The sequence below is a fragment of the Otolemur garnettii genome, unplaced genomic scaffold (assembly GCF_000181295.1).
Source record: "Otolemur garnettii isolate 467f Iridium unplaced genomic scaffold, OtoGar3 scaffold00006, whole genome shotgun sequence".
NCBI classification, from domain to species: Eukaryota; Metazoa; Chordata; class Mammalia; order Primates; family Galagidae; genus Otolemur; species Otolemur garnettii.
The window spans coordinates 25,698,252-25,710,114 of NW_003852401.1; the positions used below are offsets into that span (position 1 = coordinate 25,698,252).

Consider the following 11,863-nt stretch of genomic DNA (forward strand, 5'->3'; position numbering starts at 1 on the left):
TTAAAAATTAAAATAAAAAAGCCCGGCGTTGTGGCGGGCGCCTGTAGTCTCAGCTACTTGGGAGGCGAGGTAAGAGAATCGCGTAAGCCCAAAGTTGGAGGTTGCTGTGAGCAATGACGTCACAGCACTCTACCCAGGGCTACAGCTTGAGATATCTCAGAAAAAAAAAAAAAGCAAAAAACAAAGTTTGCTCCACCCTCTTTGAGAAAAGTATTTCCAGCCTTCACTGAGTCCCTCCCCTTTATGTAAATTGTAATGGGTGTTAATATGCTAATGTAACTTCTCTTGGTCAAGTGATCGCTCCAGCAAATTACCTCAAGTGAGACTCCACCCACCTATCGCCACCGTTGACAGGTAACTTTAGTTTTACATTGTTTTCCCAAGATGAAGCAGGTAAAGTTGGAAAGGGTATCAACTTCCCTATTATTTTTCTATGATGTGACAGACACCAGAGTAAGTTGTCAGCATACATAACTTTTAAAAAGTAAAAAACAGTAAACAGTTTATTTTTTTAAAAAAATATACACAAAAGTAAAATGGAATTATATCACACTAAAATAGAAGACAGGTAAAGATTTTGAAAGCAAAATCTATGAACATAAAACTTCACTGGAAAAACCTACATTATACAGTAAGGATGCAAAAGTAATGCGTTTAACAATTTTTGCAACCTTACAAGCCACAATAGATACAAAATTTAAGTAAAAGGGTCTCTGACCTTCTTAACCTTAGCCAAGTTTAGATCCACCCCCAGAACTCCCTTCCTGCCTAGTGTGAATGTAATTAAGGGGAAGCTGCAGTGGTAATTTCTCTCCTCATTAACTTCCTGATTGGTTTCAGCCTCAGGATTCTGCCGGGCAGTAGTTTGTCACCAATTCCAAATGGCCAATCGTTAATACTAATGTTTGTGTAACTAACTGCCAGCATCTGCCACGGCTTCTTGTACAACAATAATGGTGAAAGGGTACATTAGTGCTCCTGTGTTAATTCAGCTTGTGTTCATCAATAGGGAAATCTATGATGTAATTAGCAAAATGCATTGGGAGCTGAGTGCTGAAGTCATTTGTAGAGAACTAAATCATAGTAGAAGCTGTACTGGGTCCTGATGTGTTTGCCATCAATACTTATTATGTTTGGAATTTAATAAGGTATATTACCATGCTGAAAAGAGACCTTTTTACAAGAGAACACTATTAACACTTGTTATTGGTTTGGAAAAGGTTTGCTGCAGCTAGTGGAACCACACAGAAATGAAAGAACAGAGCTGGGATTTAAGCAGCAGACCTTTAACCACTCCACTGGACCAGATTATTTCAGAAAGCCACCTTCCTCCAATATGACGTATGGATAGACAGACAGATGGATGCTTTTGTATAGCTACCTCAACATCCAATAAGGAAAGGAATGATCTGAAAACTTAGTGAATAAATTTGAAAAGCAATTTAGGCAATTTCCTGCCAAGCAATTATTATTTCTATTGATGGCATCTGTTCAGTCTTTAGTAATTTAAATTAAAAAGCAAGAGATGAGTCTGTACACTTTAAAAGGGGAGGTATAAATTTGTTTTAATTTAAAGGGGATCATTTAATATTATTTTATAGATGCCCTCAAAACCATGTGCATGCACTTGTATAAATACAGCAACCATAAAAAACTGGGAATCTAGGAAATCTGAAACACTTATTAAAGTTCACAAACTCTTCTTACTAAATGTATAATGTTACATGGTTTTAAAATTCTCTGAAAATCAAGGTAATTTATGACTTATTTGTATACACACCTGATTGTTATATAAGTATGTATGTAAAGAAAAATGTTTTCCAAACGCAGTAGATTTTGTGTGAGATCTTGTTACTACACAGATCTAGAGATCTAAGTAAGAGCTTCCTGCAGAGTCTGCTCACCCCCAGCTTTTCATCCAAACTCCAACCCCAAACCAGTAACCCAAATTTCTGTGTGCAGAGGCTGTGGGGAAGAGTAAACATTTACTGAGTCCTACCTATATGCCACACACTTTAATGAGGGACTTTACTCTCAAACTACCCTCTGAGAGAATCAAGTGTCCCCATTTTTTTTTGCGGTTTTTGGCCCAGAGCTGGGTTTGAACCCACCACCTCTGGCATATGGGGCCAGCGCCCTACTCCTTTGAGCCACAGGCACTGCCCCTGTGTCCCCATTTTACATAGGAAGTTATCATGGCACAGCACAGCTCTGGCTGGCCTCTCTGGCGTACTCTGGCCTTCGCACCAACCCACCCTTGGGCACCATATTTAGAAACTGCCCACTGCACCTAACCTTCCCAATCCTTGTGTGAGGCAAAAATAACTGACCTTTATCAGACGGATGCAGAGGCTAGAAAGGAATAGGGTAAGTGTTCTCCTGACATATTCTGAGCCCTGCCCCCTGCCTGCAGTCGGCAGCTCACCTTGGAGATGCCCTCTCCTCATTTAGTCAACATGGGACTAAACTGAAAATGGCAAGAGTGGAAAGTATTCTTCTGACTAGGGACTACAAAGACACGCAGAATATGTTACCTGTATCCACTAGGGAGGCTGGGAGCATACTTAACACATGACTGCACTCCAGAGGAAGATGTAAACAAATGAACTCAACCTGTTTTGAAAAACACCTGTATTTTTTAAAGTATTTCGCCACTCAAAATAGAAATCTGTTATTTTTACATTTGTTCAAGGCTTAGCCTCATCTTTGAATAATAGGCTGTTGAAGTTAGGGGCAGTATCTGTTTAACTCATTTTGTATAGCACCTCATAAAAGTTCCAAGTACATCATAAAAAGATTTGGTGTTTTTTCCTTAGTGACTAATGTCCAAAATCTATTTTACTACCATCCTTAAATAATCTCCTCAAGCTACCTTCTCCATGTAATTCAGCCTTCTAAAATTTTCAGGAAGAGAAGAGTGATAATTGATGGTTATAAATTATTTTATACCATTAAAAATTTAAAAATCAAAATTATCCATCTTGCTTTTTAAGTTGTTTCTAAAGTACTGTGCAGGAGGCTAATTTCAACTCAAAAGGTTTCCCTTAATCATTCTGTAAAAAACGCTAACTCCTAGTGTCATGGCACTGGCGCTGGAGGGGGACAGATAGTATTAGTAGCACTAGAAATTGGTTCCATCTTTCTGGACAGCAATCTCGTGACATGTAATAAGAACCATAAAACTGTTCAGGCCCTCTGACCTGGTAATTCCACTCTAGGGAATAACCCCAAAGAAAGAATAATTGGCCCTGAGATGCTCAACACACTATTTGCATGAGGATGCACAGTGAGCTGCTTGGAAAAGGGGGGTCAGGGAGGCAGGAAGCATTCACAGGCAATAAACAATTAGGATTGTGCTACCCTATAATCACTGATAGCCTTCCAGCATTTATAGAAATGGAAGAAATAACTTCTGGAGACCTGAGTAGAGACTGAAAAGTAAGGAAAAGAAAAAAAGAGGAAAACTTACCCATCTGATCTTTTTGAATGTTACATGAAAGGTGGGTAAACCTCTAAGGCTGACCCTTATTTGAACCAGCAAGTCTAGTATCTGTTTTCTCTCAAGAAGCCTATTTGTCTACAGCAGCTATAGGGACTTTCTTTCATTATTTTTAAAAACAAACAAAAACCTTACACATAATCATTCTTACCCAATTCATATAAAAAAAAAAACCCACTTGAAGATGATTTTGTTGATGCCATCTAAGCATCAGTATTCTTTTTGAAAAATACTAGATTCTGCCGAAAAGAAAAATCCCTCTAAAAAACAAAACAAAAACCACTCTAAGTGCTGAATCTTTTGACATTGCAAAGACCCCTGACTTTTAACTTGAGTGATCTGTTGGAAGTCAATGGACTGGAACGAATAATTCTCTCCTAGTGATGTGAGAAAATAGGATATTCATGCTTGAAAAAAATTTTTTTCTTCCTCTATATGTTAAATACTATTAAACTCCCACTAAGGAACCATTTAAAAATAAAAATGCAAGTGGCGTTCTTCAATGGTTAGCAACTCTTCATTAGATGCCGCCGGCCAAGGAAGACAAAAGTGCTGGCCTCTTCGGTTTCCTGGAGTTTGCAGGCGTAGTAACTGAAAGTCTCATGAAAAGCTCACGAAAATGTCTTAAACAACAAATTCTTCCGCCTCATGATAAGCATAGTGTTTGGAAATAAAATCATGTTCAATCAATACCACTTAGCAGATATTTAATGTTTTACAATAGAACTCTTTTCCAGAGTGGGACTGCTGCCCTTCTCACTAACATTGAAAATAATTAGGATTATCTCAGCTGTCCCAAGCTTGGCAGGTTCAGTTGTACTTTCAAACAGCATTAATTCCTGGCACTCAGAACAAGGGATAAAAGGTAAAGATATGAATGGAGATCTTTATTCCACCTGATCTATCCTGGATTAGCTCATTCTTTTCCAGTTCATGCCTGCACTCTAGTTAAGAGGAAGGCTGAGCTGTAACTGATGTAATTAGAAACCACAAGCTGAGAAAAAATAGCCCTTTAGTAATCTCCCCCCATTTACTATAAACTCACTAAAAAAGTAATAATCTTTGAAACAATTAAATGTGTTTTTCCCCCTGAGTGGAGAGGAACATAGGATTATGCTTTTCTTAAACCGTATCTTAATTATCAGTTCTAACATCTAACACGAGTTTCGAAGGGGGCTAGCCCTGCACTTAGCATATACTGTAGAGAGAAATAACCAGTCTGAGGTAAATGAGAGTTCCTGCAGACAGAAGCAGGCAAATTATCAGGGCTTCCTCCTTCATACAACTAACGTCACCCTTGCCAGTACCGGGAAATAGGGTACTTTAAAAACAAGGAGAACCCAGAATAGAAGTGCCACTTGTGCAACATTAACAGCACCTCTTCCTTCTAAATTTCGTACATACACAATTCAAAAAATAGTATTTTTTCCCCCTAGACAGGTCTTATTTTGTCATCCTGGGTAGAGGGCAGTAGCTCACTGTAACCTCAGATTCCTAGGCTCAAGCAACCCTCTTTCAGCCTCCTGAGTAGCAGAGACTAAAGGTGCTCCACCATGGAGCTAATTTTTCTGTTTAGTACAGACAGGGTCTTGCTCTTCCTGAGGCTGGTCTCTAACTCCTAAGATCAAGTGATCACCTGCCTCAGCCTCCCAGAGTGCTAGGATTACAGGTGTCAGCCATCACACCTGGCTGGAACAACTTGTTAATTCTCAAGTAAACAGAAGCCTATCAAACATCCTTGTGCAGCAGGTCAGAGAGAGAGCATTGGGCTGGCAGTCTAAGAACCCAGCCTCACAGCCTGGCCCTACAGCTGCTACAGATTCATTTTCCTGCTGCGTGAGAAACTGAGGGATAATGAACCAAACTATCCTACAAAGCCCTACTCCCTACCCCACCAGCAGAGTCCAACAGATACACAAAGGGAAGAATCCTTTTGTTTTGTGGCCCAGGGTATAGTACCATGGCATCACAACTCACAGCAACCTCAAACTCTTGGCTGCAAGCCATCCTCTTGCCTCAGCCTCCCGAGTAGCTGACTACAGGCCCCCACCACAGACTAGAAATGGGGACAGGGCAGAACACTTAGGATGTGCACACAAAGCATAGGGCCATAGTACTGCGACATTTCCCCGTGTGGTCACCCCCACATGTGGCCTGTACTGAGCCCAGATCCTAGCATCTCTTCTCTGCATTTACCCCCTTCCACTCTCCTGTCGACAGCCGCCCCACCCCACCCTGCTCCATCTCTTTTGAGTTAGAGTGGGAAGCAGTCTGAAAAGGAGGCTCCTTTCCGAAGGTTGTTTTCCCACTACACTCAGGACACCGATGGGCTAGGAGGACTGAGGGGAGTCCTGCTCCAGGCCCTGCCCTCCTGCCCTCAGGCTGGGCCAAGCCTGGCTCCAGAACAATGTGCAGTCTGAGAACCATCACAGAAAGACCACGAGCTCTGCTATCAGACACAGATCCCTCAATAAATGCCTTGAGCCTCAGTTGCCTCAATTGTAAAAGGAGGATAATTATTATTTATCTCACTAAGTTACTTCGAGAATCAAGGAGACAAAACAGTCCTAAACTTTCAGGCTCTACACCAGCAGTTCTCAACCTGTGGGTCATGACCCCTTTTTAACAATGAAAATACATTGCGGCATTAGGAAGGTTGAGAACCACTTAGTTATTATTTTCTCTGTTCTCTCCCCCTCTGGCTTAGGCGTACTCTTCTCTAGGGAAGAACTGTGAATTGGTGTCTATACTCCACTGGGTAAGACAAGATCAAGAAATTAACAGGATTCTTCTTAATCACTGGTTGAGAAAGAAAAAAGTAATCAGTGACAACACTCACACATCTCTGAATGTTCTCAGACAAGTCTCCATTCTGATGTGCAGAGAAAATCAACTTCTACTTTCTTCATCCTTTGCACACCACAAGACTGAAAAGTTAAGACGACTTTCAAACTAAAGCCTGAGCCTATTATTTGTGCTTTTTAATCATGCACAAGCTTTCAGTTAAACGTAACCATTCCTGAGGCTGGACCAAAAGGCAAGCAGACTCCACTACATTGGGCTACAGTGGAGAGTTAGGAAAATCACCTCGGAGCAGAACTGGAGGTCGACAAGGTGAAAGACAAACATCGGAAATTAAGCCAAGAGTGTCTACCAAGTTGTCCAGCACAGTGCAGTGCACACAGTAGGTTTTTAATAATGGATGAATGAGGGAGAAGGACCACGGAATTTATAGTCTTCCTAAGACATACTGCCACTATGAAACAGGGCTAACCTACCCAGTGGCTAAGAACATTTCGTGTCTAAAGCCAGTTTTGAGGATTTTAAAGAGTAAGTGTGTTAACTCTGTTTATACTGCGTCTGTACTTTACCAAGGCATGCTCCTGGGGGCTGTGGAGGGCAAATCAGTGCTGAGGTCCACATACACAGGCTATGACTGGGTTGGTCACCAACAGCAACTGCATTTGAAAACACTGATAAATCCAACTACATCTGAAAACAAATGGTTATCTCAGAAACTAAGGCAGACAGGGCACAGGAGATGCTCTGCAAGTTGTCTCTAGAAGAGACTTGCTATTTGATTCTGGGAAAGCTCTTTTCTCAGGTATAAAAAGAATTAAACGTGGTATTTGCTATTCTTTAAAAAAAAAATTAAGTAGGCTTGCAGAAGAAAGAATCAGATTCTATATGATGGAAATTCCTACCATGATGGACATTCTTATTAAGGCTAAGAAAAAGACTAAAGGTGCTAAGTCAAGACTTCATCAGGGGAGCTGGTCACGATGGGGATACTTCTTTCATCCTAGGGCCCAAATGAGCTCAGCTTTCCATTTAATCCCCAAGCCTGCAGTTGGCCTCTCACTGTGGATTTGTGTTATCTCCGATAAAATGCACTGTTCAACAACATATTTATATTTAAGATGTACAACTTCAGCTACATGGGTTTTAGGAAGTCTTTCATTTAAAAATATTCTGACACTTTGCAATTAAGTGGATATGAGAGAAGTTCCTGAGCCATTTTTCTCAGCTAGAATTTGTATTGAATTTCTAGTTTGTAATTTGAAAATAAATATTGCGGCTCCCATGATATATCCTGGTAGCGGGGTAGAGGATTGCATGAGGCAAACAATTTTACCTTTACCAGAAGACTATCTTCTTCAAAAAGCAAACATTGTACTATTTCTGATAGATGTTACATGTAAGATGCAAATCTTCAGTGTTGGCTTATAACACTGCACCAACTATTTCTTTTTGTTTCTAACTAGCACTGCCAGAAATATAAGAGTAGTAAATCATTGGTATTTTTTCTCTAATACAGAGGAAGGGAGAATACACCAGGAATTATCTAAATTTCAGGCATTTCCAGACAGGAGAATATGTGCCTATTCAAAGTTGCACATATTAATTTACTGCTAAATACAACACAGCCATCGTGGATGGAGAAGGTTAAGTTCAGATTACAGAAGCAAGCACACACCATTCTGAAATGGTTCACTGTCAATAGAAATAAAAAGTAACAGCACAGACTGTGCTGTTTGTTGTTGTTGTAGTTGTCATTGTTGTGTGGCTGGCACCCTGGCCACTGAGCTACAAGCACTGAGCCAACTGTGCTGTTTTTTATTTTCCAAAAGACTATTTCTATACTTTGCATAAGACTCCAATTCCTAATGTTTTAATACGTATTTCTTAAAACATTTTGTAGTTTCACATGCTTTCTGTCCAATTGGCCCCTAAGAAAGGACTTCAACCCCAAAGAGGTTTAATCTCAGGGCAATCTCTTCAGTGTTTATGATTTTCTAATTGTTTCAGGAAAGGAGAGCCCATGCCCATGATTCAACAGTTATTTGAAATTTGCCTTCAAGAAAATGCTTTTCCTTTTCTCCCCAACTGCACTTTGCTTGAAGCCAGACCTAATTGTAGCCTTTCTTTAGGGGCTTCCGAGAACAGCCACCTATAGTTGGTCTCTTTGGGTGAGAAGCTCCTGGGCAGGGCCTGGGTCAACAGACCTTGGCTCTAAACTCAAGGAAAGAAACTAAGACTGGCAGGGATTTTCCAAAGCATGAGACAAATTTTGATTTAATTATTCCTTCCTCTGATCAATGAATTGGTTTCCCTTTCAGGATTTAATTTTCTGGGTTTTTTAATCTTTATCATTTTTTTGTTTGGGGTTTATTTTTGTTTGTTTACTTTTTTTTTTGAGACAGAATGTCACTCTGTTGCCCAGGCTAGAGTGCGCTGGTATCAGCCTAGCTACAGCAACTTCAAATTCTTGGATTTAAGTGATCCTCCTGCTTCTACCTCCCAAGAAGCTGGGACTACAGGCACACACAATTATGCCTGGCAAGGCTCAAGCAATCCTCCTGCTTTGGCCTCCCAAAGCGCTAGAAATAACAGGTGTGAGCCACCATGGTTAGCTAATAAAGGTTAAAGATAAATAGTTATCTTTAAAGCTCTTTGTTAGCCACCAGTTAAAAGGCTTACATGTGCCCAGAACTCAACAAGTAATAGTTGATGAATAAAATAAAAGGTAACTCTCATTGGCCGGAGCCAGCCAATGGATTTCCTGGACCAGTTACAATCAGTACACTAGATGAATGTGCACAGAGAGAATGACAGAGAGGCAGCTATGACAAGACAGAAGTGGCAGCTGCCAGCCCCATATCCAAGAAGGTGTGGGAAAAACTCAGCAGCATTGGGTGGCACCTGTGGCTCAAAGGAGTAGGGTGCCAGCCCCATATGCCAGAGGTGGCGGGTTCAAACCCAACCCCGGCCAAAAACTGCAAAAAAAAAAAAAACAAACTCAGCAGCATCTATAGGAGCAGCCAAGGAATACAAGAAATGTGACGATGAACCTGAAGCTTCAAGAAAGAGTCAGCATCCTGAAGGTGAGAAAGAATGCCTGTCATCAAAGGCTGGAGAACAGGGGCCTCTGGCAACTGCAGGAGGAAATTTTAGTTATCTAGCAACTCATTTATTCAAAACAGATAATTTCTCAATGATTGTGAGTTCATGAGGCACCCTGAGTCTACTCCTAAACTCAGTCCTTACACTCTGGATGTAACAGGAACATGGAATGATGAAGTCAGAAGGCTGAAAAGATACACAGACACTTGCTTCTACATAATAAAGGAGGCTTATTAAAGCTACTTCCTTAAAAAAGCAGGTAACATGGAAACCATCAGATAGTGTTTGAATAGACTGCTTTTATTACTGATTGATTGAAGATGTGAACTACGCAGTAAATAAAGCTTGACTCGACAGACCCACATTCTTCACAAGCACATAGGAAACATTTGTAGAAAACGACCATGTGCCAATCCACAAAGTAAGTCTCCATAAATGTCAAAGATGTTTATCTTTCATAACCATTGAAATCTGGGAGATAGCTTATACTCTATCAGAATATCTCCTAAGGAAAGAAACCTTTCAGCTCTAAAAAATCATCAACAAGAACATAAATTTCACCGACTCTAACAGGCCAGCATTTGGTCACAATATAATTAATTTCACCTTTAATGCTACTGTTGAAAGTATTTAAATGTCCAGGCACTGACTCCAACCCACACACTCCTCCCGGATCCCACATTCCGAGTAGATAAGGTATTTTCACACTTGGTTCATCTTCAGTGAAGACTGTAATTAAATCTTTAATTTGAAAACAAGAGTGAAAGTCCAGCACTCACTGCATACTGGCTGCCCGCGAAGCTTAGGGCAAAGAGCAATCACAGAACAAATGGCAACCTCAGTGCCTTAGAGTTTAAGTAATCTGCTAATTTCAGAAATCTCAAAAGTGGCCTATTTGCATGTGGAAATGCTTTCTATAGTTATCTGCAACCTTCCTGGGAATCAAAAATGTTATTTAAATTGCACAGTTCAAGTTTATGCACTGCCTGACCTTTTGATGGCATCATAATTTTTAAAGTGCAAATTTAAATACATGTTTTATTTCATGTTCAAGGTATTGGAAGAAGCCTCTTCAGGAGCTAAGTCCTCTCAGGAACATGATGAATACTGTTTATTTCTTCGTTACCTCCAGAACTTGGCAAAACTCAAGCATAAAAGAAAGCAGTTTGCTGCTAATTTGATTACTTAATTCACAGAATATTTACTGAGCATATGTTCTGTGCCTGGCACTTTTCTAGACACAGGGGATAGAGGTATGAATGAATCAAGGCTCTGTTTTCATAAGAAAAACACCTGTCATCAGACACACCAGGGATTAAATTCTGGCTTAGGTGACCCTAGGCAATCATTTAACAGCTCTGAACTTCAATTCCTCATCCATTAAAGAGAAACAGCAATGTTAAAATCTGCTATTATTAAAAATACAGCATCTCAACCCCAAATGGACATTCAATTGACCCAAGTCCCCTCCCCTGACTGTCCCTTCCCGTATGAGAGATTATCTGCAAATGCTTTGAATATACATCAGGGACCCCTGACACAAAAATCAGCAGGAAGGTGAAGCTTTTCCTCGCTGATGAGCTTGCCTGGTCCTTTCCATCATACTCGCCTCTGGGCTCCTTTCTGTTCTTAGGTATTCTGTTGCCCCTTGGTGACTCCCAGGGTCTCCCCTCTGCCAAATTACACCTTACTCATCCCCCCAGCCTGCTTCAGAAACAGCTCTATTCTCTGAGTATACCACTGGTAGGAGCTCTTTAAAGAAAAGCATCCAATTAAACCAAGACACCCAAGAGGTACAGACAGGCTTTATGCAGCTAAACCTCTCGCTGATGTTTTTATTTTAAAGAGAAGGATTTTAGACATTGCAAAGATGTCACCTTTGGGGACAGGACAAATTTCTAACCTCCTAAAATATCATCTGTACCATTCAATATACAGCATGTACTGCTATGCTAGTTAAGTGGATCAATTCTCTAGTGTCCCTTTTACTACATCAGGTTTTCATAATGTACAGAAAAGACACATTCTTACAGAGAAGCAAGGTTACTGTCCACATGTGGTCTGGGTCCCCAGCCCACAACTGAGAGTCACAGCCCCTCAAAGTGAATGAGATGATCTCATAGCCCCTCAAAGTGAATGAGATGACCTCAAACTTACCATCTGTTTCCCTTGAACTCTGCCTTCCAGGAGCTTAATTAGAGCATAATCTTTTTGGCCATACAGAAAATGACTACTATTTATTTTTAAAAGAATTTACACTAAAATAAATTTATTTTCAGCTACCAGTAATTTGCATAAGGCCTCAGTGCTTTATTCCATTTGTTAGAAAATGGAATACAAGGCTCAGCGCCTATGGCTCAACCGGCTAGGGCGCCAGCCACGTACACCTAAGGTGGCGGGTTCGAGTCCCCAGCCCGGACCCGCCAAACAACAATGACGGCTGCAACCAAAAAATGGCCG

General features: G+C 40.6%; 1 protein-coding gene across 1 annotated transcript in view; it reads right to left on the bottom strand.

The window, feature by feature from the left end:
* The window catches only part of DMRT1 (doublesex and mab-3 related transcription factor 1), a 107,802-nt gene that overhangs the window by 411 nt on the left and 95,528 nt on the right, over positions 1–11,863 (bottom strand). The window lies entirely within an intron of this gene.